The sequence below is a fragment of the Chiloscyllium plagiosum genome, unplaced genomic scaffold (assembly GCF_037043375.1).
Source record: "Chiloscyllium plagiosum isolate Xiang-an unplaced genomic scaffold, Cpla_swu_hap1 HiC_scaffold_8, whole genome shotgun sequence".
NCBI classification, from domain to species: Eukaryota; Metazoa; Chordata; class Chondrichthyes; order Orectolobiformes; family Hemiscylliidae; genus Chiloscyllium; species Chiloscyllium plagiosum.
The window spans coordinates 48,369,017-48,396,860 of NW_028270146.1; the positions used below are offsets into that span (position 1 = coordinate 48,369,017).

A 27,844-nucleotide genomic window follows, 5' to 3' on the forward strand; every position below is an offset into this window, starting at 1 on the left:
AGGTAGGTTGGCCAGTGGTGTTGGGAGGACTTAAACCAGTCTGGGAGGGGAGGGGACACAGGCTATCAATGAAACAGTCACACAGGCTAAAGCAAAGGAAGCAACTCACAGTGAGTTCAGCTATGTTGGGTCCTGAAGAAGGGCCTGTGCCCGAAACGTCGAATCTCCTGTTCCCTGGATGCTGCCTGACCTGCTGTGCTGTTCCAGCAATAAAGTTTCAGCTGTCAAGAGAGTAAGACAAGGCTGGATGGTCTTTAATGCTAGGAATGTAATGGGCAAGACTGACGAGTTAATGGTGTGGATTGATACATGGAAATATGACATTGTTACCATTACAGAAACACAGTTGAGGGAAGGGCTGGACAGGAAACTCAACATTCTGGAATATTGGATCTTTAGGCTGGACAGAAGAGGTGTGTAAAAAAGGTGGTGGTGTAACACTATTAATTAAGGAGTCAATTGCAATAAGGAGGGATGATACCTTGGAAGGATCCTCAAATGAGGCTTTGTGGTTAGAACTTAGGAACAAGGAAAAAGATGATCTGAAAAGATAGCTTTAGACTGGGGAAAGGCAAGTTTTAGTAAAATAAAGTAGGATTCGGCCACATTAAACTGGGAACAGCTCCTTGGAAGTAAGCTTCACTTAGGTGGATCATTGGGATCCCTTCCAGGGAAGGTGGGACCTGTACAAGGAGGAAGGGTTGCACCTAACCTGGACAGGCACCAACATCCCAGTAGGGAGGTTCTATAGTGCCCCTTGGGAGGGTTTAAACTAGTATGGCAGAGGGGTGGGATCTGGAGCAGCAGGTCAGAAAGTTGAGACTGGGGAAGAGCTTGAATCCAAGGCAAATATAGCTAAGAGGAAGAGCAGTCAGGGAAAGTTTGCTGAGCTCAGCAGAACTGGAGGCGTGGACTGTATTTGCTTCAATGCAAGAAGTATAACAGGATGAACAGCCTGCAATTACAATGTTGCCAAATTAAGAGACATGGTTGAAAGAGGGACAGGATTGTTAGCTTTACATTCCAGGATTTCAATGTTTTAGATGAGATATAGAAGGAGGCAAGAGAGATGGGGTAGTTGCATTACTGGTTAGGAAGCATATCAGAGCTGTGTAGAGGGAGGTCACCCTGGAAGAATCTTGCAGCAAGGCATTGTGGATAGAACTCAGGAATAGGAAGCATGCAATCATAATGCTGGCAATGTACTCCAGACCACCCAGCTGCCAGCGGAAGATGGAGAAAGAAATATGTTGTCAGATTCTAGAAAGATGTGAAAATAACAGGATAGTTGTGGTGAGTGATTTAAACATCCCCCATATTGACTGGGACTCCCTTAGTGCCGGGGGTGTTTAGATGGGGAGCAATTTGTTCAGTGTCCAGGAGGTTTGTTTTTGAAACAGCATGTGGATAGTCCAATGAGGGCCATTACTGGACCTGGTATCAAAATTTCAGTGGGGGAACATTTTGGGAATAATGACCTTATTTCCATAAGTTTTCAGATACATATGGATAAAGACAAGAGTGGACCTCAGATGAAGGTGTTAAATTGGGGAAAGTCCAACTCTAAGTGAATTAGGTAAGAATTGGAGAATGTTGAATGGGAGTAGTTGTTTGAAGGTAAATCCAGATCTGATATGTGGAGGTCTATTCATAGAATCCCTACAGTGTGGAAGCAGGCCATTTGGCCCATTGAGTCCATACCAACTCTCCGAAGAGCACCTCAACTAGACCCATCTACCTACTCTGTCCCTGTAATCCAGTGTTTCCCACCTAGATAGCCCACATGGATAGCCCACCTAGTCTGCATATCATGTCCATTATGGTTAACTTAGCACGGCCAATCCACCTAACCTGCATATCTTTGGACTGTGCAAGGAAACCAGAGCAACCCGCAGAAACCCATGCATACATAGGGAAAATGTGCAAACTCCACACAGACAGTCACCCAAGAGTGGAATCGAACCCAGGTCCCTGGAGCGATGAGGCAGCAATGCTAACCATTGTGCCACCCTGTAAATTCTCATTCCTTGACCAGGAATCGAACTTGGGCCAAGGTGGTGAAAGTGCCAAGGCCTAACCACTAGACCACCAGGCAAAGTAAAAGATCAGTTGAGACAGGCAATGTTCCTGTGAAAATGAAAGTCAGGAATAACAAGATTCAAGAACCATGGATGACAGGGGAAATTATCAGCTTTGTCAAAAAAAAAAGGAAGCATACTTAAGGTCTAGGCAACTGAAACCAGACAAAGTCCTATTTCAGAATATAGAGAAAGTAGGAAGCAGCTCAAATGTAGAGTTAGGAGGACTGAAAAGGGCTAGGGAATGCCCTTGGCCTGAAGGATTAAGGAAAATTCCAAGGCATTTTATACATGTATTTAGGAGCAACAGAGTAACTAGAAAGAATAGGTCCACTCAAGGATAAAGGAGGGATGTTAAGTGTAGAGCCAGAGGAAATGGGTGAGATCCTTAATGAGTATATCTGTATTAACCAAACAGCAGGAACTGAGGGATGTTGAGGTTAATAATCTTGAGCACATCAACATTATGAAGGAGGAAGTATTGGTGTCTTGAAATATATTAGGGTACACAGGTCCCCAGGACCAAAGATCTAGGCAAAAGTGAGGACTGCAGATGCTGGAAACCAGAGTTTAGATCAGAGTGGTGCTGGAAAAGCACAGCAGGTCAGGCAGCATCCGAGGAGCAGGAAAATCAATGTTTCGGGCAAAAGCCCTTCATCAGGATGAAGGGCTTTTGCCCGAAACATCAATTTTCCTGCTCCTCATGCTGCCTGACCTGCTGTGCTTTTCCAGCACCACTCTGATCTAAACCCCAGACAAGATCTATCCCAGAAGACTGTGATGCAAGGGAGGAAATAGCTGAGACGTTAACTGGATATCTTTGCAACCTCTTTGGCCTCAGGCAAGGTTCTAGAGGCCTGGAGAATGGCCAAAACTGTTCCTTTGTTTAAGAAGGGAAATAGTGATAATCCAGGTAACTACAGGCTGATGAGCCTGGCGTCAGTGGTGGGGAAGCTGTTAAGAAGACAATGAGAGACAGGACTTTTTCACATCTGGAAACAAATGGACTTGATAGGGATAGGCAGCATGGATTTGTGCAGGGAAGGTTATGTCTCACCAACTTGATTGAGGTTTTTGTGGAGGTAACAAGAATGATTGATGAAGGAAGGGCAGTAGATGTTGTCTACATGGACTTTAATAAGGTATTTGAAAAGATACCTCATAACAGGCTAGTACAGAAAATAGAGGCTCATGGGATCTGGAGTGAGCTGGCTAGATCGATACAAAACTGGCTCAATCATTGAAGACAATAGCGGTGGAAGGGTGCTTTTTGGAAAGGAGATCAGTAATTAATGTTGTGCTGCAGGGATTAGTGCTGGGATCTTTGTTTATAGTATATATATTATATGTAGGAAAATGTGGGTGGTCTCATTAGTAAGGTTGTGATGATACCAAAATTGGCAGGTTGCAGAGAGGCAGATTGTCAAGGGATACAGTGGGATATGGATAGATTGCAGATTTGGGCAGAGAAAGGCAGGAGGAGTTGAATATGGACAAATGCTGACTGGTGCATTTTGATAGGTCAAATTCAGATGTGAATTATACAATAAATGGCAGAACCCTTAAAGCATTAACATCTGGGTGTAAATATCCACATATTCCTGAAAGTGGCAACACAGATGGATAAGATGGTAGATAAGGTTTATAGAAGGTGCATACACCTCGCACACCTTCATTGACTGTGGCATCGAATATTAAAGTTGGCAAATTATGTTAGAACTATATAAAACTTTAATTAGGCCACATTTAGAAAACAGCATGCAGTTCTATTCGCCAAACTACCAGAAGGAGATGGATGCTTTGTAGAGGGTGTAGAGATGGTTTACCAGCATGTTCCTAGTCTGGAGAGTTTTAGGGATGAGGAGAAGTTGGGTAAACTCAGATTTCTTTCATCAGAAAGACAGAGGCTGAGGGGCAACAAGTGATCAAAATTGAGAGACGTAGATAGGATGGATAATCTGAGGCTTTTCCCCAGGGTGGGAAAGTCAACTGCAAAAGGGCACACGTTCTTACCTTAAGAGGGGGTAAAGGTTAGGGGAGAAATGCAGGCAAAACTTTTCAGAGGGTGATGGGTGCCTGGAAGGCACTGCCTTGGATTTGGTGGAAGCAGGCATGTTAACAACATTTACGGCATATCTTGATAGACAGATGAACAGGAGATGAACAGAAGGATGCAAACCATGTAAGGGCAATGTGTAGCTGGTCTAAGTAAGAATTAGAATTAGAATTGGTGTACCAAAGGGCCTGTGCCTGTGCTGTATTGTATAAGTCTACAGTGGACCAAATGGGAGGAGGGGGGAGACATTCAAAAAGAAGCCGGGGAGAGTACAGGTCCAACATAGTACGTTTAAAGGGAAATGAAGGAGCAATAAGTTCACAGGGCTTATTGGGCGTCGAGGACAATTAGGACTGCACAGAGAAAGTAGGGCATTTAGCAAGTTTGAAGGGAGCAATTCAGCTGTGGCCCTAAGGGAATATAGGAAGTGTAGGAGGGAACTTAAGAAGAGCAAAAAGGGGCATGAAAAATGACTTACGAACAGGATTAGGAAGAATCCTAAGATATTTTATAAATACACTAAAAGGAAGAAGTTCCCAGGGAAACAGTAGGACCCATTAGGGACCAAGGGGGCAACCTGTGAGTGAAGCCACAGGATATTGGAAGGTGGTTGAATAAATACTACTTCTCTTCGGTCTTCACTCTGGAAAAGGAGAATATAGGTACGAATTCAGGAAAAAGGGACTGGGAGGAACTTGCACAGGTGACATAGAAAATGGGAAGGTATTGGAGGCTGGTAGGCTTAAAGCCAGACAAGAACACTGGCCCAGCTGAAGTGCACCTGCGAGGCGAGGCAGAAAATCGCAGGGGATCTGACACATTTTTATTTTCTCTCTGGCCACAGGGAAGTGCCAGAGGACTGGAGGACAGGTAATGTCATTCCACATTTTAAGAGGGATAGTAGAGGTGAGCCAGGAAATTACAGACTGATGATTGTCACGTCAGTGGTAGGGAAATTATTGGAGAAAATTCTGAAGAAGGGAATTAATACCCACTTGGACAGACATGGGCTAATTAGGGATAGTCAGTGTGGCTTCATCAGAGGGAGATGATGCCTAACAATTTTTTTGAAAATGTAATCAAGCATGTGGATGACAGAAATTTAGTTAATGTAATTTATATTGATTTTAACAAAGCTTTTGACAAGGTCCCAAACAGGGCACTGATTGAGAAGGTTAAAGCACATGAACTGAGGGAAACTTGATGAAATGGATCAGAAATTAGCTTAGCAATAGGACACAAAAGATAATGGAAGAAGGCTGTTTGAGTGACTAATGACCACTGTCCATTGGTGTACCACAAGGATCAACATTGGGACCCTTATTGTTTGTTATAGATGAAAATATGAGAGGAATGTTAAGCAAATTTGCAAGATTGTTAGAGTGGTTAATAGCAAAGAAGTTAATTATAGTTTACAGGAATATATAAATGGGTTGGTCAGATGGGCTGACCAGTGGCAGATGGAATTTCACAGAATGATTGAAATCCTACAGCGTGGAAACAGGCCATTCAGCCCATTGAGTCCATACTGACCCTCTGAAGAACATCCCATCCAGATCCAACCCTCTACCCTACATTTCCCATGGCTAATCCACCTAACCTACATATCCCTAGTCTTTATGGGCAATTTTGCATGGCCAAAGCACCTAACCTGCACATCTTTGGACTGTGGGACGAAACTGGAGCACACGGAGGGAGCCAATGCAGACATGGGAAGCATGTGCAAATTCCAGTCACCCAAGGTGGAATTGAATCTGGTGCTGAGAGGCAGAGTGCTAACTAGTGAACCACCGTGCCACCCTCAGAAGTGGGAGGTGATGCATTTTTGAAGAAACAAGATGAGGGAGTATTTTATGAATGGCAGGACACTGGGTAGTTTAGAGAAACAGAATGATCTTAGGGTAATTATTCACAGAGCCCTGAAGGTGGCAGAGCATTGAATAGGATAGTTAAGAATGCACATGGGCACTTGCTTTCATCAGTGGTAGCACAGAGTATAAGAGCAAGGAGTTGTACAGAGTGTTGGTCAGGCAATAACTGGAGTACTGTGTGTAGTTCTGGTCACTTCACTACAGGAAGTATGTGACAGCACTAGAGGGGGTCCAGAGTATGGTCACCAGGATACTTCCTAGAAATGGAGAAATTGAGCTGTAAGAAGAGATTAGATAGGCTTGGATTGTTTTCTTTAGAGCAGAGAAGACTGAGGAGGGGGGCATGATTGAGGTGTGTAAGATTGAGGGGTAGGGACAGGGTGAATAGAGAACAGCTGTTCCCCTTGGTTGAGTGATCAATCATAGTTTTAGTGTAAGGGGCAGGAGGTTCAGAGAAGATTTTGAAAAAAAATGATCAGTCAGTGGGTGGTGGGAATCTGGAATGTATTGCCTGAAAAGGCAATGGAGGCTGGAAATTGTATAACCTTTAAAAAATATTTGGATGAGTGCTTCAAATATCCTAACAATCAAGGATATGGGCCGAGTGCAGGAAATTGGGATTAGCACACTTTTAGTTATGTTAGTGCAGGCTCAATGGGCTGAAAGGTGTTTGCTGCACTGTATGACTCTAGGAATCCGTGAGTATTCGTCTTCTAGAGAGTGAGAATGCAGGGGTAATGTAGATAATAAGGAAATGGTGGATGAAACAAATAATTTGCTTGTCTCTTCACTAAAGAGGATACAAAAAAGAATATTTCAGTAATATCTGTAAATCAGAAAGAAGAGAGAGAGGAAATTAATGAAATTATCATTAGGAAAGTGGCTAAAAACAAACTTGCTGAAATGACAACCACAAGGGAAGTTGTACTAAGCAAACTGATGGAGTTGTATGTTAGAAGATACCAGGTCCCAGTAGACTAAAAGAGGTGACTAATGAGTGAGTAGATGCATTGGTGTTAACTTTCTAACATTTCCTTGATTCAGAAAACATTCCATCAGACTGGAATGTTGCAAATATAACCTCTTTATTCAAGAAGGGGAGAGAGGCAGAAAGTAGGAAACTATAGGCCTGTTGTTTTGACATCTATCATGAGAAACATGTCAGAATTGATCATGACAGAAATTATAGGAGTGCATGTAGAAGTACTAAAGGTAATCAGGAAGAGACTGTGTGGTTTTGTCAAGAAGGAATTGTTAATTAATTTATTGGAATTATTTGAAGGAATAACATTTGCTATAGATAAAAGGGAGTCTGTAGACACGCTGCAGTTGAATAGTTGAATTTCCAGAAAGTGTTTGATAAGCAATACAAAAGGTTACTGCAGAAAATAAAAAGCTGAGTGTAGGGGTAACATATTAGCATTGGATAGAAGATTGGCTGGCAGAAAACAGAGTATGCAGACCTGGGTCTTCACCTGATTGGCAGGTTGAGGAGTATGGCTCTGCTAGGTTCTGTGCTGGGTCCTCAACCTTTTATAATTTATGTTCATGACTGAGATAAGAGGAGTGAAAGCATGGTAGCTAAGTTCACAGATCACACCAGGAACTGTAGAAAAGTTAAGTTCTGCAGATGACATAGGAGGTTACTGATTGATTGATTGATTGATTAAGTGTGAGTGGGCAAAAATCTGCCAGATGAAGTCCATATTTTTAATATTCAGACATGTTATTAATAACCTCTGAAGCAGATGGGACATGAACGCAGACCTTCTAGCTCAGAGGTAGGGATATCACCACAGCACCACAAGAGCCCCCCAAATAGAGTATAATGTGGCAGAAGTAAAATATTCACTTTGTCAGAAAGAATTTTTAAAAAGTGAAGTATTATTTAAATGGAGAATGACTGTTGAAATTGAAGTGCAGAGAGATTTAGTTGTTCTAGGGCATGAGCTCGAGAGTGTGGTGCTGAAAAGGCACAGCAAGCCAGGCAGCATCTGAGGAGCAGGAGAATTAACGTTTCGGACATAAGCTTTTCATTAGGAATGAGCCTGATGAAGGGCTTATGTCCGAAATGTCAATTCTCCTGCTCCTCTGATGCTGCCTGGTCTGCTGTGCCTTTCTATTCTAGACCCTGATCTCCAGCATCTGCAGTCCTCACTTACTCCTAGTGCACGAGCTGCAAAGGGTTGGTATGCAGGGACAACACTTGATCCTCTCCTTTATGCAAAATTAATTGAATTTAAATGTAAGGTTGTTATACCACAGTTATACAGGATACTGGTAGGTCACATCACAAACAATTTCAGTCTCCTTTTTGAAATAAGGATGTAAATGCATTGGAGGTAGTTCAGAGGAGGTTTACCAGATTCATAGCTGGAGTGAGTTGGCTGTCTTCTGAAGAGAGGCTGGACAGACTGGGCTTGTTTCCATTAGACCTTAGAACAGTGAGGCGTGACTTAATTGAAATGTATAATATCCTGAATGGTCTTGAAAAGATGGAAATGGAAAGGATGTTTTCCTGTGTGTTAGTCCAGAACTAGGGACCATTGTCATAAAATGCCAAAAGGTAATAGTAAAACAGTAGAAGGGATTTCTTTTTGTCTCAATAGTTTGTGAGACTTTGAAACTCTGCCTCAGAAGGCTGTGAGGTGGGATCATTAAATATCTTTAAGGCAGAAGAAGGTAGATTCTTGTTGGACAAAGAAATCAAATGTTATTTGGGGAAGGTGAGAGTTTGGAATGCGGAACAAATAGTTCAGCCATCTTTTTGAATGTGGAGCAGAATCAAGGGGCTGAATAGTCTACTTCTGTTCCTATTTTGTATGTTCATGTAGAAAAGAAAGTTGGAAAATACAACATTTTTAAAAAACTGTTCATTCCAAAAGGCATTTAAAAATTAAGATAAGCAAGTGAAATTATTGAAATAGCAATATATTGAATGAGAATGAAATGCAATTTTACAATTTCTGGACATGAGAGTCTGAACACTGGTGAACTCTTGGTTTTATTATTTTATTAGGTTTAAAAATCAGAAGTGAATGTAGGTTAAAGTTATCAATACTAAACTACTTTTTTTGCTATACTTAAAACTATGTTGCGGATACCTATAAAAAGGAACAGGAGTACGCTATTTGTTCCTTCAAGCTTGCTCTGTCATTCAACATGCTCTATGATCATGGCTGATTATCCCACTTGGTGTCCTGTTCCTACTTTCCCTCTATACCCTTTGATTCTTTTATCTCAAAGAACTATGTTTAACTCCTTCTTGAAAGCCACCTCAACTCCTTTCTATGACAGAATTCCACAGTCTCCCTATTTTTTGGGTGAAGAAATCTCATCTCAATCCTAAATAGCTTACCCTATATCCTTAAACTGTGACACCTGAAAAATTGCACTTGGTGACAGCGGTGTTTTTATTTATACTAAAGCTGGTAATGTATTCTCATGAAACTTGATGAAAAATAATAAAGCTTTTCATGCTCATCATCTTATATCTATGCCCTCTCCCTCTGGACACATTCATCAGCAGAAATAGTCTATTCCTATGTGCATTCTATTAGTTATAAATACTTTCATCAAATTACCCCTTAATCATAGAATGGCAATGTACAACATAAAGTTGTTCAGTTATGTAAATCTATGCTGATTCTCTAACAGCAATCTAGTTAGTTCCACTTGCTGCTTTTTCTTATAACCCAAAATGTTTTTTCTCTTTGAAATATTTATCCAATTCCCTTTTGAAGCTACTATTGAATCAATAACCATCGAACTATAAGGCAGTACATTTCAAATCTTATTCTCATTGCGTGAAACTATTTTTCACGTCACCTTTAGTGATTTTGCTGCACATTTTAAAACATTTTTCTCTCATTATCAATGCTTCAACCATGAGAAATAATTTGTTTACTTATTTAATAAAATATTTCATTACTTTAAACATCTATCAAGAAATTAATTTCCTCAGTTCAATGAAAACAGTTCCAATTTTCATATTTCTTATGCAGCAACAACCTACAAATCTGCACGGTGCCTCCATCTGCTGCCTCACCACTGTAATGCCCAAAGCGGCAGTACTCCAACTGTAACATCACTATAATTGTTACAAAGATTCACCCTGTATTTCAACTTTTATATTCTCAACCTCATGCCATGAACTCAGTGTTCCATTTGTGGTTTTATATTTTTGAGATTCTGCTTTTAATAGCAATGTGAATTCTCAAACTTCTTGTGCTTCCAAATCAGCCAGCTTTTCCCCATTCAAAATAAAAGTAATTTAAAATACACCATGTCACATTTATGGACACTTTATTCCTTGCTATTTTTCTATACCCATTCCACTAGTTTATCAATAAAACTTTGCAACTCCCATTGGTTTTCAGTCATTAACTCTGCCATCTATATTTCCATTTTTGCAAATTTGAACACTACCCCTTTTGCCTCTATCTAAACTAACGTGTATACTGTACAGTTGATACCACATCTATTATTTTTACATTTTCTATTAAATATTACTGTAAAACATTTATTATTTCACATACCTATATTAGTGCTGCCTGTGCTTCACAGTTCCAATTCTGAACAAGTGGAAGTGAGAAGTTTGAAGATATTATCTATGAATTTCCTGTAACTTACCTAATCAGGATATGTGCATATTGCAATTTCTGAAAACTACCTGGGGATTCCCTGTGGTAGGTCTATACACGCTGATGGAATGTGACATAGCTGAAACTGCCTTGTTACAGATAACAAAGCACACCTTTATTCTCCTATTATATAATGTTTGTTTGATGACATGTTCTCCTGAGGGTTGTTGAGCAGGTTCCCATTCTGCACACTATTGTTTTAAACAAAACATTTTAACTGGTAAGCACAAAATTTATTTTAAGCTACTAAGTCTTTATGATCATGTTAATTTGCATGATCTGACATATTATAGTTGTACAGATCTATATTTGGAATGTCTCTTGCCTATCACTGCTGGATTACAAACAAACTTATAGATAATATTTTAAATTTGTGCATGATGAATAAGCTGAGAATTTGGGGGAAGGAGTTGGCAATGAAACTGTTTTTGTCATCATTGCTAAAAGAGCTCATGGCAAATTGGATCTTAGTTTCTTACAATAAACGAGTTACTTTTCCATTATGCCTACTTTAATTTAATGTTGTATTCAGGATTTTCTAAACGATTTACTAGTTAATTTACCTTGATAAGATCACCCATTCATATTTTTTCCTCCTAAATGAGGCCTCTGACAACAAGCATCAACTTGTGACTTTTCTCTGCATTCCTGCCAGTACTTAAATGGCTACCATGTTTCTTTGCAACCAGAAACGGAAAGAGGAGACAAGGTATTCTGTGATCAGGGTACAGCATAGTTTCTGCTATTTTGCTTATGTCCAGTGGCAGTGTTGATTGGCTGATCTGCATCTACGAGACATATTGAACATTGAGTTATTTAAGACTTCTAAACTTCCTTTCAATTTCTTCCCTGGTTATTCTGTTATTTATAAAAGGTACACAGTGCCCATTTTCCTTCCTTTGCAGTGTCTAATATTTTTGTGTTAAAGTTTGTTGGTCATTATTTACCCCATTCACATTTTGCTAAACTCATTCTGTACTTTTTAGACAAGTTCCTTCCTTTCTACTGCTTTTGCAAGTTCAGTATGAAGTACAAATGTCAGCAAATTTTATATATTTTAAAAATTAATATAACTATGCAAACTGGAAACAGGAACTGTGCTCCCAGGCACTCCATTTAATTCTAAACCCAATACGGTCTGACATTATTTTCTTTTAATTTTGGGCCAATTCCCAATCAATCACTTTTTGACCCAAGCTCTTAAAGCCACGGGTAGAATTTTAAGCTTCCTTAGACAGCATGTGCAATGGCAAGCAAGTTAGAGAACTTCAGTGAAAATAGAAAAATCAGATTCTAGATATGAAGTAAAATATTTCCGATTTCCCTTTGGAATGTAACCAATGAGTTTTGAATCTTGTTAATGAGTAGTAATGCCCTTATTTCAGGCACTTACATCTCATTATTACATAATATCAACTCATTTTTATCAATTCCCAAATCAGCCCTCCTTCCCCAAGATATTACATTGCGACAATTCCCAACATGAAGGTAGATCACTTTTGACGAGTGCTGAAAATGTGTCTTTACATCTCTACATGGTACATTATCATTCTTCTTTGGTTGGATGTAATATGTGATGTTTGTATAGAGTTTATGTTAGAATTTGGAGTTTGAACTAACAACATGTGGGTTTTGATCTGTTTGCAAGAGAGATTTTAATGGTTATCTTGTCAATATTTCTGGAGCCATGATTTTTTAAAAGCAGTATGATACAGTCTCTGGGTGATAATGGAAATTTGTTTGCATTGGGACAGTTTTACAAGTGCAGACAGTAAACAATGAGAAGTATTAGCTTGCTTTCAGTTTAAAAGGATCAGAGTTTTTATTTTGCTTAGGGGAAAATCCCATGGTATAGAAAGCTTTTGTTTTAAATGTGCAGCAGTCCTTGTTGAAGTTAGATGTGTGAAATAGATTCTCCTAGAGAAATTAGTTAGTCCAGAAAAGTTAGGAAATGGGTTACCTGAGTTTTATTTGAAATCTCCAGACCAGAAGTGTTTGTTTAGAACCAGGAGGGATTATTTGAAGGTGGGAAAGTCTAGGTGCAGATATGATTAATAAAGATTAGATTAGATTAGATTACTTAGTGTGGAAACAGGCCCTTCGGCCCAACAAGTCCACACCGACCCACCGAAGCGCACCCAACCAGACCCTACATTTACCCCTGCACCTAGCACTATAGGCAATTTAGCATGGTCAATCCACCTATCCTGCACATTTTTGGACTGTGGGAGGAAACCGGAGCACCCGGAGGAAACCCACGCAGACACGGGGAGAGTGTGCAAACTCCACACAGTCAGTCGCCTGAGGCGGGAATTGAACCCGGGTCTCTGGCACCGTGAGGCAGCAGTGCTAACCACTGTGCCATCGTGCTGCCCATAAAAGCTACACAACTTTCAAGGAATGGAAAGAAACAGGCCTAATAATGTAAGAGAATGGATTCTCTCTATTGTTTGCGTACTGTAACATAATGGTGTTGAGCGAGATGAGATTGTATTTACTGTTTCTCAAAATCCTTAGATGTAAATAGAGTTATAGAGATGTACAGCAAGGAAACAGACCCTGTGGTCCAACTCATCCATGCCGACCAGATATCCTAAATTAATCCATTTGCCAGCATATCCCTCTAAAACCTTCCTATTCATATACCCATCCAGATGCTTTTTAAATGTTGTAATTGTACCAGCCTCTGCCACTTCCTCTGGCAGCTCATTACATACACACAACCATCCTCTCTGTGAAAGAGTTGTCCCGTAGGTTGCTTTTAATTTTTTCCCCTCACATTAAACCTATGCCCTCTAGTTTTGGACTCCCCTACCTCAGGAAAAAGTCCTTGGCTATTCATCTTATCTATGCTCCTCACAGAAACATAGAAAATAGGTGCATGAGTAGGCCATTCAGCCCTTCATGCCATCATTCAATACAATTATGGCTGATCATGCAATCTTAGTATCTCATTCCTGCCCTTTCCCTATATCCCTTGATCCCAAAGCCACAAAGGCCACACCCAGTTCCCTCTTGAATATATCCAATGAACTGGCCCCAACAGCACCATGTGGGAGAGAATTCCACAAGTTCACAACTCTGAATGAAGAAATTCATCCTCATCTCAGTCCTGAATGTCTTACTACTTATTCTTAGACTATGATACTTTGTTCAGGACTTCCTCAACATTGGGAACATACTTCCTGCACCCAGCCTGTCCAGTCCCATCAGGATTTTGTATGTTTCTATGTGATCTCCTCTCAATCTTCTGAATTCTAGCGAATACAAACCCAGTCGATCCAGTCTTTCATCATGTGTCAGTCCCACCATCCTGGGAATCAGTCTGGTGAACCTTTGCTGGACTCACTCAACAGCAAGAATGTCCTTCCTCAAACTGGAAGACTCAAAACTGCACACAATACTTAAGGTGTGGCCTCACCTAGGCCCTGTATAACTGCAGCAAGACATCCTTACTCCGATACTCAAATCCTCTCACTATGAAGGACAGCATGCCATTAGCTTTTCCCATTGCCTGCTGCACCTGCATACCAACCTTCAGCGACTGTTCCACCATGATACCAAGGTCTCATTGTACCTCACCTTCTCCAAAACTGCCATCATTCAGAAAATAATCCACCTGCCTGTTTGTGACTCAAGTGGATAATCTCGCATTTATACACATTATATTGCATTTGCCAAGTATTTGCCCACTCGGCCAACCTGTCCAAGCACCTTCCAACTTCTTAGCATCCTCCTTACAGCGCACACTGCCACCCATTTTAGTGTCATTTGCAAATTTGGAGATATGGCATTCAATTCCTTTATCCAAATCCTTAACATATATTGTGAATAGCTGAGGTCCCAGCACTGAACCCTGGAGCACCCTACTCATCACTGCCTGCTACTTTGAAAAGGATCCATTTATTCCAACTCCTTGCTTCCTGTCGGTCAGCCAGTTCGCTATCCATATCAATACACTACCTCCAACACCATGAATTTTAATTTTCATGACTAATTTCTTGTGTGGGATCTTGTTAAAAACCTTTTGAAAGTCCATATTATCAACATCTACTGATTTACCATTGTCTATTCCATGTCAAGCATGATATCCCTTTAGTGAATCCATGCTGACTAGGACTGATTCAGTCACCACTTTTCAAATGATCAGTTATTATATCCTTAATGATTTGACTCCAGTATTTTCCCCACCACCAATGTCAGGCTAACCAGCCTATAATTCCCCATTATCTCTCTCCCTCTTTTTTCACAGAGTGGAGTTACATTAGCTACCCTCCAGTCAATTGGAACTCTTCTAGAGACTACAGAATGCTGGAAAATGATCATCAATGCATCCGCTATTTCTCAGGCCGCTTCCTTAAATACTCTGGGATGCAAAGCATCAGGCCCTGAGGACTTATCGTTTTAATCCATCAATTTCTCCCAATACCATTTCCTGACTAATAAGGATTCCTTCCAGTTCCTCCTTCACGCTTGATCCTCCATCCCTTGGCATTTACTGAAGGTTATTTATGTCCTCCTTAGTGAAGACAGATCTAAAATATTTGTTCAACTGGTCTGCCATTTCTTTGTTGTCCATTATGAATTCACCTTATTCTAACAGCAAGGGACCTACATTTGTCTTTACCAGTCTTTCTCTTCACATATCTGTAGAAGCTTTTGCAGTCAGATTTAATGCTTTCCACAAGCTTACTTTCATATTTTATTTTCTCTTTCTGAATTAAACCATTTGTCCTCCTCTGCTGAATTTTAAATTTCTCCCAGTCCTCAGGTTTGCTGGCCAAATTATATGCTTCTTCTTTGGTCTAACACTGCTCCTGATTTGCCTTGTTAGCCATGGTTAAGCCACCTTCCCTGATTTACTGTTACACCTGACAGGGATGTACAATTATTGAAGTTCATCCATGTGTTCTTTAAGTGTGTGCCATTGCCTCTTAAGTATCCTTGGCAAGTTTATCCTAACCAATATATGCCTCAAAATATCAAAGTTAGCTTTCTTTAAGTTCAGGACCCTAGTTTCAGATTTAATTGTGTCACTCTGCATCTTAATGAAGAATTCTACCATACTACAGTCATTCTTCCCCAAAGGATCTCGCACCACAATGTTGCTAACTAATTCTCCTTCATTACATAATACCGTGTCTAGGATGGCTTGCTCTCCAATTGGTTCCACAAAAAATTGGTCAAGGAAACCATCCTTAATACATTCCAGGAAATCCTCCTCCATCGGATTGCTATCAGTTTGGTCGTCTAATCAATACGTAGATTGAAGTCGCCCATAATAACTACCCTTACTGCAGGCATCTCTAATTTCCTGTTTGATACAGTCCCCAATATTACAGCTACTGTTTGGTGGTCTGTACACTGCTCCTACTAACATCTTTTTTCCTTTGGTGTTGCGCAGCGCCACCCATACAGATTCCACATCATCCAGGCTAATGTCCTCCCTTAATATTATGTTAATCTCCTCCTTAACCAGGAATGCTACCCCACCTCCCTTTCCTGTCTGTATGTCTTTCCTGAAAAATCGAACAACCCTGGATGTTGAGTTCCCATCCTTGGTCACCTTGGAGCCAGGTCTCTGTGATCCCAATTACATCATATCCATTAATAACAGTTTGCGCAGTTAATTCATCCACTTTATTACAACTGGTCCTCACATTGAGACACAGAGCCTTTGGGGTCATTTTTTTGATATTTATTGTTATTTAGGAGTCATTGTGAAATATGGCCCTTTTTGATTTTTGTCTTTAGTTTCTCTGCCTTCAGTTTCACTTCCCCTTACTGTCCTTTGTTTCTGTTCCCATTTTACTTCCTTCTGTGGTTTCCTTGGCCCTGTCATATTAGTTTAAACCTTTCCCAACAACACTAACAAACACTTCCCCCAGGACATTGGTTCCAGTCCTGCCAAGAAGAAGACTGTCCTGTCTGTACTGGTCCCACTTCTCCAGAGCCGTTTCCAATGTCCCAAGAATTTGAATCCCCCCCTCTTGCACCATCCTTCAAGTCATATATTCATCTTCGCTATCTTGCCATTCCACCTCTGGCTAGCATGTGGCATTGGTAGCAACCCCGAGATTACTACCTATTGAGGTCCTACTTTTTGGGTTAACTCCGAACTCCTTAAATTCAGCTTGTAGGACATCATCCTGCTTTTTTCCTCGCATATGTACTTAGTGACCACAACAGCTGGCTGTTCTCCTACCACCTCCACATTCTCAACATCCACTTTCGTCCACAACCCCCAGGATGTCCTGCAGCTGGTCTGAGAAATCCTTGACCCTTGCACAAGGGTGGCAATATACCATCCTGCACTCTTATTTGGGGACACGGAAAACCTATCCATATAGCTCTTTTTCCTGCCCTCCTGTGCATTCAGCCACAGTGCCATGAACCTGGCTGCTACCACCCTCCCCTGGTGAACCATTCTACCCAACAGTATCTAAAACACTGCCTTCTTAACCTTTCGCTGTCTGTTGGTCACCCATTCCCTACATTGTTCAGTCATTTTTATCTGTGGTGTGACCAAGTTACTGAACATGCTATCCATGATTCCCTCAGCCTCGCGCATACTCCAAAGTTAATCGAAGCTGCAGCTGCAGCTCCAGATCTGTCAAGTGATCTGACAGGAGCTGCAGCTGGACTCACTTCCGGCACGTGAAGGAGTCAGAGACATCAGAACAGTCCCTGAATTCCCATATCACACAGGTGGAGCATGACTCTCGTGCCATGACTTAACCCTTAAGTTAACAACAGTAGCAAAAATGAGAGAAAATAAGAGAAGGAAAACTACTCACCAGTCACTCACTTATCTGCTGCCTGTGACTTCACAGTTAAACGTCCTTCTACTTCTCCCTTACCTTTTGTCACCGAAGCCAGGTATTCTCTTAAGCCTACCTTTAAACCTCTAGCAGCACTCCAACCACAAAGCTGCCCTTCTGAAAATGGCTGCTCCAAAAATAGCCATCTACTATAGGTTGCCTTACTTTTATTCACTCCTGGACAGTGACTGAGGTGACTCTTCCCAGAATAGTTTTCAGCAGCACCCTCTTTGTTGGAAGCCCTTGCATGGTTCACTAAGACCAGCTCTTCACTCACCTCCCCAGTCGCAGTGACTGAGATGCATCATAAAGTCATAGAGATGTTTGGCACAGAGTCCTTCCAGAATCCTTCTCAGAAGTGCCCTCATGATTTTATAAACTTCTATATGGTCACCCCTCAGCCTCAATCTCCAGGAAAGATAGCCCCAGCCTATTCAGCCTCTTCCTATAGCTCAAACCCTTCAACCCTGCCAACATCTTTGTAAATCTTTTCTGAACCCTTTCAAATTTCACAATATCCTTTCTATAGCAGGGAAACCAAAATTGAACACACTATTCCAAAAGTGGCCTAACGAATGCCCTGTATAGCCTCAACATGACCTCCCAACTCAATCAATACACTGACCAATAAAGACAAACACTTTTCCACTATCCTGTCTAGTTGCAACTATACTTTCAAGGAACTATGAACCTGCACTGCAAGATCTCTCTCTTCAGCAACATTCCCCAGTATCTTACCATTAAGTGTATAAATCCTGCCCTGATTTGCCTTTCCAAAATGCAGCACCTCACATTTATCTAAACTAAACCCCATCTACCACTCCTCAACCCATTGGCCCATTTGATCAAGGGCCCATTGCATTCTGAAGTAATCTTCTTCACTGCTCACTACACCTCCAATTTTGGTGTCCGCTGCAAACTTACTAACCATACCTCATATGTTCGCAACCAAAACATTCATATAAATGACAAAAAGCAGTGGACCCAGCACCGATCCTTGTGGCAACTGCTGGTCATAGGTCCCCAGGCTGAAAAGCAAGTCTCCACCAAACCCTCTGAACTCCTACCTTTGAGACAGTTCTGTATCCAAATGGCTGGTTCTCCCTGTATTCCATGTGATTTAACCTACCAACCAGTCTACCATGAGGAACCTTTTGTAGAACACCTTACTGAAGTCCATGTAGATCATGCCCACTGCTCTGCCTTAAAACCTAATCATTACTTCTTCAAAAACCCAATGTTCCCATTGAACCAACAGATCCATGTCAGATGCCACATCACTTGCCCTTCACTCTTCCCTAGAACATCTTGACACCAAGAACAGCTACGCAAGAATCCTACCCATTGACTACAGTTCAGGCTTCAAAACTATTATCCCCTCCAGACTGATTACTAAACTTAGTGATCTCAGACTAAGCACACTTTCTGCAACTAGATCCTCAGTTTTCTGACCCACAGGCCACAATCAGTGAAGATATATCTTCACTAACACTCAACACTGGAGTCCCCCAGGGGTGCATACTCAGCCCCCTACTGTACTCACTGTATATCCATGATTGCGTCGCCAAATACCAGACTAATGCCATTTACAAAAATTCGCTGATGACACCACCATAGTCAGTTGAATCTCAGATAGCAACGATACAGACTACCATCGGGAGATGGAAGACCTGGAAAAATGGTGCACTGAAACAACCTAGCTCTCAATTCGAGTAAAACCAAGGCACTCATTATTGACTTTCGGCCGGATGTTACTCATACCCCTCTACACATTAACAGCACAGAGGTAAAACGAGTGCAGAGTATCAAGCTCCTGGGTGTGGCCATCAACAACAAACTTTCTTGGACTCTTCATGTGGATGCACTGGTTACAAAGGCCCAACAACGTCTCTTCTTCCTCAGGCAGCTGAGAAAATTTGGCATGATGGCGAATACGCTTGCCAACTTTCACAGTTGCGCCATCGAGAGCATTCTATCTCAATGTATCGGTACCTGGTACGGCAACTCAACCATTCAAGATCGGAGACGGTTACAGGGAGTGGTGAACTCGGCCCAGACAATCACAAAAGTCAACCTCCCATCTATAGAATCCACCTACCAGGCCCGCTGTCAAGAAAAGGCCGCCAGCATTCTCAAAGATACATCCCAACCTGGCAATGCTTTTCTACAACCTCTACCATTGGGGAGAAGATAGAGAAGCTTGAACACACCCATCAGCTGGTTTTGTAACAGTTTCAACCCTACTGTTGTTAGAATACTGAATGGACTCAAATTCTTAACATGCGCCTGTACCTATGTTTTGGTTTTTGCCACTGTTTACCTATTATTTGCTTACTTATGCAATTTAACTATGTGATCTGCCTGTATTGCTTACAAGTACACATGACAATAAATTCAATTCAATCAAGTTAGTGAAACATGATTTCCCACATACAAAGCCATGTTGACTATCTCTCATCAGTCTTCATTTCTTTTGTGTGATAAGCTTCTGTTTAATTTTTGAAGTTAGATCTGCAACATTCCATACTTGTGTATCAATGTGAAACCACCTCCCTTAATTTGAAAAGAGAGCTATCAAGCCACATTTCAGTTTGGGATCAAAACTGCCCAGTAACAACATCAGCTGGGATTGTAACCATTGTACCTTTCGTTGTGATCATTGTTTGGATTCCTTACAAGTGTCATCCACCACTTGAGAGGGTAGTCTTGATCTGCTGCACTGTAGGATTCTATGATTCAAGGAGACATTCACTGGTTTTGTTTTGAGGAATGAGAATCTCAGGAAGTTGACCAGTACAGAACAAAAGTATAATGGCAGCTACCTGGTGGTCTTTTGGTGGTTACAGGCAAGTTAGAATTGATTCCATTTTCATTAATGAAGGCTCTAGGGGATCTCGAGGCATGGTAAGATGTGGAGTGTTCACTTTAACCTTAATTATAGAAGGATCTTTTAGCTCTGACTAGTTACAAAATCACCTTGGCATATACTTTCACATTTTACAGAAGTCATCAAGTTTATCATGCTAGATACGGAAGAATTATACTTAATAAACCCTGTGGAACTATTTGGTCCACTTAGAGAGCACCAGCTCGTGACACCTGGCTCCTTGTCGCTTCTTGTTTTCTGTTGATTGAAGTCTGTTTTTCTTCTTTACTTCTTGTTTTGCACCTAGCTGCTAAATGTTACTGCATATTAATCCTTGCTAGTCACTACCTCTGATTGGCTTGCAGTTGCATGAACAGCATATGATTAGTCTCAGTTTGGCAAGGCAGTCTATGACCAATAACTCATTTTTTCCACCAAACTCACATAATTTCGTGTTATTTTCTGCCAAGTTCCCTAAGGTGTTACTAACCTTTTAAAAGGACAGTACTATCTCTTTTACAGATTATATTTTTCCAGAAATAGATGGGGGCACAGGCTTTAGGAGAATTCTTATTGGACCGTATTAGATATGTTCCAAGAATCAAATTTATTGCACTGAATTTGTACAGCCTAGATTGTCTAAAAAGAAATCGCTATATAGCTAACTGAGGCAATAATGTAAGAAAAACATGGTGGTAGTATCCTTACCTCTGAGCCAGAATTTGGTTTCAAATCCCTCCTGGGAGAAAGTGAGGACTGCAGATGCTGGAGATCAGAGTCGAAAGTATGGTGCTAGAAGTCAGGCAGCATCCAAGGAGCAGGAGAATCGATGTTTCTGGCATAAGCCCATCATCAGGAATGTGGGCTGGGGGCTGAGAGATAAATGGGAGAGGGTGGGGCAGGGGGGAAGGTAGCTGAGAATGGGATAGGTAGATGAAGATTGGGAAGAAGGTGATAGGTCAGAAAGAAGAGTGGAGTGGATAGATGGGAAAGTTGATGGACAGGTTAAGAGGGTGGTGCCGAGCTGGAGGTTTGGGACTGGGATAATGTGGGGGGAGGGGAAATGTGGAAACTGATGGAATCCACAATGATCTCGTGTGGTTGCAGGGTCTCGAGGCAGAATATGAGTCATTCTTCCTCCAGACGTCGGGTGGTAAGTGTTTAGTGATGGAGGAAGCCCAGGACCTGCATAGCCTTGGCGGAATAGGAGGGGAAATTGAAGTGTTCAGCCACGGGGTGGTGGGGTTGGTTGGTGCAGGTGTCCCAGAGGTGTTCTCTGAAATGATCCACAAGTTGGTGTCTTGCCTCCTCGATGTAGAGGAGACCACATCAGATGCAAAGGACATAGTAGATGACATTGGTGGAGGTTAAAGCAAATGTCGTGTCAGATATGGAAGGATCCTTGGGGGCCTTGGACGGAGGTGACGGGGGAGGTGTGGCACAGGTTTTGCACTTCCTGCGGTGGAAGGGGAAGGTGCTGGGAGTGGGATTGATCTTGGAGGGAGAGTGTGGAGTTGCCGAGGGAGTTGCGGGGAGATTGGTCTCTCTGGAATGATAACAGGGATGCAGAGGTAAATATATCTCTGATGGTGGGGTCCATTTGTAGGTGGCAGAAGTGGCGGAGGATGATGTGATGTATACAGAGGTTGTGGGGTGGAAGGTGAGGAAGAGGGGCGTTCTGTCCTTGTTGTGTTGGGAGGGATGGGGTTTGAGGGCGGAAGTGTGAGAAGTGGAGGATATGCGCTGGAGGGCATCATCGACCACGTGGGGGTGAAATTGCGGTCTTTGAAGAAGGTTATCTAGAATTTTCTAAGGTAGAAGTGGTCATCCTGGGAACACATGCGACGGAGGCAGAGGAATTGAGAATAAGAGATGGCGTTTGTACAGGAGGTAGAGTGGGAGAAGATGTAGTCCAGGTAGCCGTAGGAGTCGATGGACTTGTCCGTAGTTGGTCGATTGCTGGAAATGGAGATGGAGAGGTCCAGGAAGGGGAGGGAGGTGTCCAGGAGAATTTGAGGTCAGGATGAAAGGTCTTAATGAAGTTGATGAACTGTTCAACCTCCTCGTGGGACCACAAGGTGGCACCAATACAGTCGTCGATGTAGCGGAGTAACAGGTTGGGAGTGGTGCCTGTGTAGCTGTGGAAGATGGAATGTTCCATGTAGCTAACAAAGAGGCAGGATTATCTGTTTGGTTTGATGGAAGTGGGAGGATTGGAAGCAGAAGTTGTTAAGGTGAGGACCAGTTCAGCCAGGCGGATGAAGGTGTCATTGGAAGATTACTGGTTGGGACGGCGTGACAGGAAGAAACGGAGGGCTTGGAGGCCTTCGTCGTGGCAAATGGATATGTACAGGGACTGGATGTCCATGGTGAAGATGAGGCATTGGAGCCAGGGAAATGAAAGTCTTGGAGGTGGTGAAGGGCGTGGGTGGTGTCCCATCTGTTCCACAGGTGTATAATAGCCTTTTTGAACTGAAAAAAAGGAAGGTATCATTGCAAAGTATTTAGGAAACACAAGTCACAAGAACTACATTCAAAACTATATTACAAAACCTAATTTCAAAAGAGGTTTGTAACATATTTTAAAGAATGTGGCTGTTGCTCTTTTAAGCACTTTAAGTTAAAAAGCGAAGCCAATTCAGGCCAAGAACTGTGACCTCAAACAAAGCTGTTTACTTGCCACAATTTACATTGACTTTTTTAAAAAATCCTATTTTCGTAATCAACCTGCTCAGATCTGGAGCAAGTGGGACTTAAACTGGGCCTCCCAATCCAGGGGTAGGGACACTACCATCATGCCACAAGAGCCCACCTCCCCCCGGGAAGATGTCATCCCTGAGTGGTCTCATATCACCAAATTTTCAGCTGAACATTAAACTACAAAATGGCCTCACATTCATCCCAACATCAAACAATAAACTCATGACTTTACTTTTAACTGGAAACCATACGTTGATTCCCTCTTGACAGCAGAAACATAGCTACCAAGGTCTCTGTAGTGTGATAGAGTCATAGAATCATAGAGATGTACAGCATGGAAACCCATCCATGCCGACCAGATATCCCAACCCAATCTAGTCCCACCTGCCAGCACCCGGCCCATATCCCTCCAAACCCTTCCTATTCTTAAATGTTGCAATTGTACCAGCCTCCACCACATCCTCTGGCATCTCATTCCATACACGTACCACCCTCTATGTGAAAATGTTGCCCCTTAGGTCTCTTTTATATCTTTCCCCTCTCACCCTAAACCTATGCCCTCTAGTTCTGGACTCCCCGACCCCAACGAAAAGACTTTGTCTATTTATCCAATCCATGCCCCTCATAATTTTGTAAACCTCTATAAGGTCACCCCTCAGCCTCCGATGCTCCAGGGAAAACAGCCCCAGCATGTTCAGCCTCTCCCTGTAGCTCAAATCCTTCAACCCTGGCAACATCCTTGTAAATCTTTTTTGAACCCTTTCAAGTTTCACAACATCTTTCCAATAAGAAGGAGACCAGAACTGCACGCAATATTCCAACAGTGGCCTAATGTCCTGGACAGCCGCAACATGACCTCCCAACTCCTGTACTCAATACTCTGACCAATAAAGCATACCAAACGCCTTCTTCATTATCCTGTCTACCTGTGACTCCACTTTCAAGGAGCTATGAACCTGCACTCCAAGGTTTCTTTGTTCAACAACACTATCTAGGACCTTACCATTAAGTGTATAGGTCCTGCTAAGTTTGTTTTCCCAAAATGCAGCACCTCGCATTTATCTGAATTAAACTCCATCTGCCACTTCTCAGCCAATTGGCCCATCTGGTCCAGATCCTGTTGTAATCTGAGGTAACCCTCTTCGCTGTCCACTACACTTCCAATTTTGGTGTCATCTGAAAACTTACTAACTGTACCTCTTATGCTCGCATCCAAATCATTTATGTAAATGACAAAAAATAGAAGACCCAGCACGGATTCTTGTGGCATTCCACTGGTCATAGGCCTCCAGTCTGAAAAACAGTCCTCTACCAGCACCTTCTGTCTTCTACCTTTCAGCCAGTTCTGTATCCAAATGGCTAGTTCTCCCTGTATTCCATGAGATCTAACCTTGCTAATCAGTCTCCCATGGGGAACCTTATTGAACGCCTTACTGAAGTCCATATAGATCACATCTACTGCTCTGCCCTCATCAATCTTCTTTGTTACTTCTTCAAAAAACTCAATTAAGTTTGTGAGACATGATTTCCCACGCACAAAGCCATGTTGACTATCCCGAATCAGTCCTTGCCTTTCCTAATACATGTACATTCTGTCCCTCAGGATTCCCTCCAACAACTTGCCCACCACCCGACGTCAGGCTCACCGGTCTATAGTTCCCTGGCTTGTCTTTACTACCCTTCCTAAACAGTGGCACCACGCTTGCCAACCTCCAGTCTTCCGGCACCTCACCTATGACTATCGATGATACAAATATCTCAGCAAGAGGCCCAGGAATTACTTCTCTGGCTTGCCACAGAATTCCAGTTACACCTGATCAGGTCCTGGGGATTTATCCACCTTTAACCGTTTCAAGACATCCTGCACTTCCTCCTCTGTAATCTGGACATTTTGCAAGATGTCACCATCTATTTCCCTACAGTCTATATCTTCCATATCCTTTTCCACAGTAAATACTGATGCAAAATATTCATTTAGTATCTCCCCCATTTTCTGTGGCTCCACACCAAGGCCACCTTGCTGTTCTTTGAGGGGTCCTATTCTCTCCCTAATTACCCTTTTGTCCTTAATATATTTGTAAAAACTCTTTGGATTCTCCTTAATTCTATTTACCAAAGCTATCTCATGTCCCCTTTTTGCCCTCCTGATTTCCCTCTTAAGTATACTCCTACTTCCTTTATACTCTTCTAAGGATCTTCACTCCATCTATCCTGTCTATACCAGACATATGCTTCCTTCTTTTTCTTAACCAAACTCTCAATTTCTTTAGTCATCCAGCATTCCCTATACCTACCAGCCTTCCCTTTCACTCTGACAGGAATATACTTTCTCTGGATTCTTGTCATCTCATTTCTGAAGGCTTCCCATTTTCCAGCCATCCCTTTACCTGCGAACATCTGCCTCCAATCAGCTTTTGAAAGTTCTTGCCTAATACCATCAAAATTGGCCTTTCTCCAACTTAGAACTTCAACTTTTAGATCTGGTCTATCCTTTTCCACACTATTTTAAAATGAATAGAATTATGGTCGCTGGTCCCAAAGTGCTCCCCCACTGACACCTCAGTCACCTGCCCTGCCTTATTTCCCAAGAATAGGTCAAGTTTTGCACCTTCTCTAGTAGGTACATACACATAGTGAATCAAAAAATTGTCTTGTACACACTTAAGAAATTCCTCTCTATCTAAACCTTTAACACTATGGCAGTTCCAGTCGATGTTTGGAAAGTTAAAATCCCCTACCATAACTACCCTATTATTCTTACAGATAGCTGAGATCTCCTTACAAGTTTGTTTCTCAATTTCCCTCCGACTATTGGGGGGTCTATAATATAATCCCAATAAGGTGATCATCCCATTCTTATTTCTCAGTTCCACCCAAATAACTTCCCTGGATATATTTCCAGGAATATCCTCCCTCAGCACAGCTGTAATGCTATCCCTTATCAAAAATGCCACTCCCCTCCCTCTCTTGCCTCCCTTTCTATTCTTCCTGTAGCATTTGTATCCTGGAACATTAAGCTGCCAGTCCTGCCCATCCCTGAGCCATGTTTCTGTAATTGCTATGATATCCCAGTCCCATGTTCCTAACCATGCCCTGAGTTCATCTGCCTTCTTCCCTGTAAGGCCCCTTGCATTGAAATAAATGCAGTTTAATTTATTAGTCCTACCTTGTTCCTCCCTGCCCTGACTCACTTCTGTTCTCAGCTGTACCCATCTCAGATTTCTCTCTTTCCTCACTATCTCCCTGGGTCTCTCCACCCCCCCCCCCCACAACCACCTTGCTAGTTTAAATCCTCCCAAGCAGTTCTAGCAAATTTCCCTGCCAGTATATTAGTCCCCTTTCAACTTAGATGCAATCCGTCCTTCTTGTAGAGGTCACTTCTACCCCAAAAGAGATTCCAATGATCCAAAAACGTGAACCCTTCTCCCATACACCAACTCCTCAGCCATGCATTCATCTGCTCTATCCTCCTATTCCTTCCCTCACTAGCTCGTAGCACTGGGAGTAATCCAGTACAAATGTCTTACATTGACCACGATTAAATAAAATACAATAATAATACCTTACTTGGTTGATCATTACATACAACAAAATGATAATTAATTGTTGAAAAATAAACTCAAACTTGCAGCATGTCAATTACCACGGGTCAACAGTTGATGGTTTGCTGGACTTATAGGAGGCCAACTGAATAAGAAAGGTCGAGGTCTTTATGGTTGGTCTCATCTGTTGAGGTCCCAGCGTTTATATGACATTGTTAACTTGTTTATGGCCAACAGATTGAGATTCTGCATAATATCTGCAGATCCTTGGAAGGAAACAGAGTCAAAGAAATTGAGAACTGTGGTGAATTTGACAACCATAGGCAATGCATAGCAACCTGCTTAAGTTGGTAGACGTTCTTCCTTCAGGAGTACTAATGTTAGCAACCACCTGGTGGGAAATACTGATCATCCTAAGGCAGTCAGTCCTATCCATGAAGCTTAATCCCTACCTGTAATCCCGATATTAGGGATATCAACTCCTGCAAGCTGGAGCCTTTTGTTCATCCTCTCTCTCTCTCTCATAGGTGAACAGTAGGTGATTGAAGAGAAACTGCTGCTCCTGTTGTTACTCTTCATTTGAAGACTAACGGCTCCCATGCTGATCTGAAAGCCAACAACTGCAAAATGTAGATGAAAGGCAAAAGAACTCCAACCACTGAAAGAACTCCAAATTAAGTCAAAGAGCAGTGAAAGCATATTCTCAAAGCATGATCTACTGCAAAAAGTTTCACTGAGGCAACGAAGCACATATGAGATCTCAGTGTTTAAAGGATTTCTTGCCTGCCACCTGATCAGCTACTTCAAATCACATTGTCTTTCTCATTGCTTTAGCAGGGATCTCAGAAAACTCCACGCTCACACAATTAAAATCAATTCAAAGTTAAAGAAGCAAATAAATTATCAATTGAGATAGCTAGCATACTTATTTCCCAAAGGTTTTGCAAATGTTGTATATTTCATTCAGGTTAAAGGCAAAGATTGGCTGAGTCCTACCACTTTCCCAGCACCCCAAAAATTTCAGTGTTTTTAACCTGTCATCAGCTTCCAAACCCACCTACTCTATCAGCTTAATAGTTCCCCATATCTCTGTGCTCTTGATTACCAAGACAATTTAATCAACAGACAGTTATGATTAATTAATTTAAAACTACTGCATAATAAGAGCCCCAAACTTTAACTTTTGCTCTCGGTCTGATTGTTTCAGGTGTTATTTACTGCTCAATGCTTTGTTATTGCTATTTGCATAGTGTAAACTGAAATTACT

At 41.8% G+C, this 27,844-nt stretch overlaps 1 protein-coding gene across 3 annotated transcripts in view; it reads right to left on the bottom strand.

Moving 5' to 3' along the window:
- The window catches only part of LOC122553540 (exocyst complex component 3-like), a 78,132-nt gene extending 55,862 nt beyond the window's left edge, over positions 1 to 22,270 (bottom strand). Inside the window, exon 1 of one of the 3 annotated variants that reach the window (XM_087989794.1) lies at positions 21,044 to 22,270. The gene's annotated coding sequence lies outside the window, so the exon portion shown is untranslated. Of the gene's footprint in view, positions 1 to 10,543; positions 10,605 to 20,113; positions 20,150 to 21,043 lie in introns of those variants that run through there. The other 2 variants (XM_043697481.2, XM_043697482.2) reach the window with 2 other exon arrangements.
- Between the last annotated feature and the right edge of the window lie 5,574 nt (positions 22,271 to 27,844).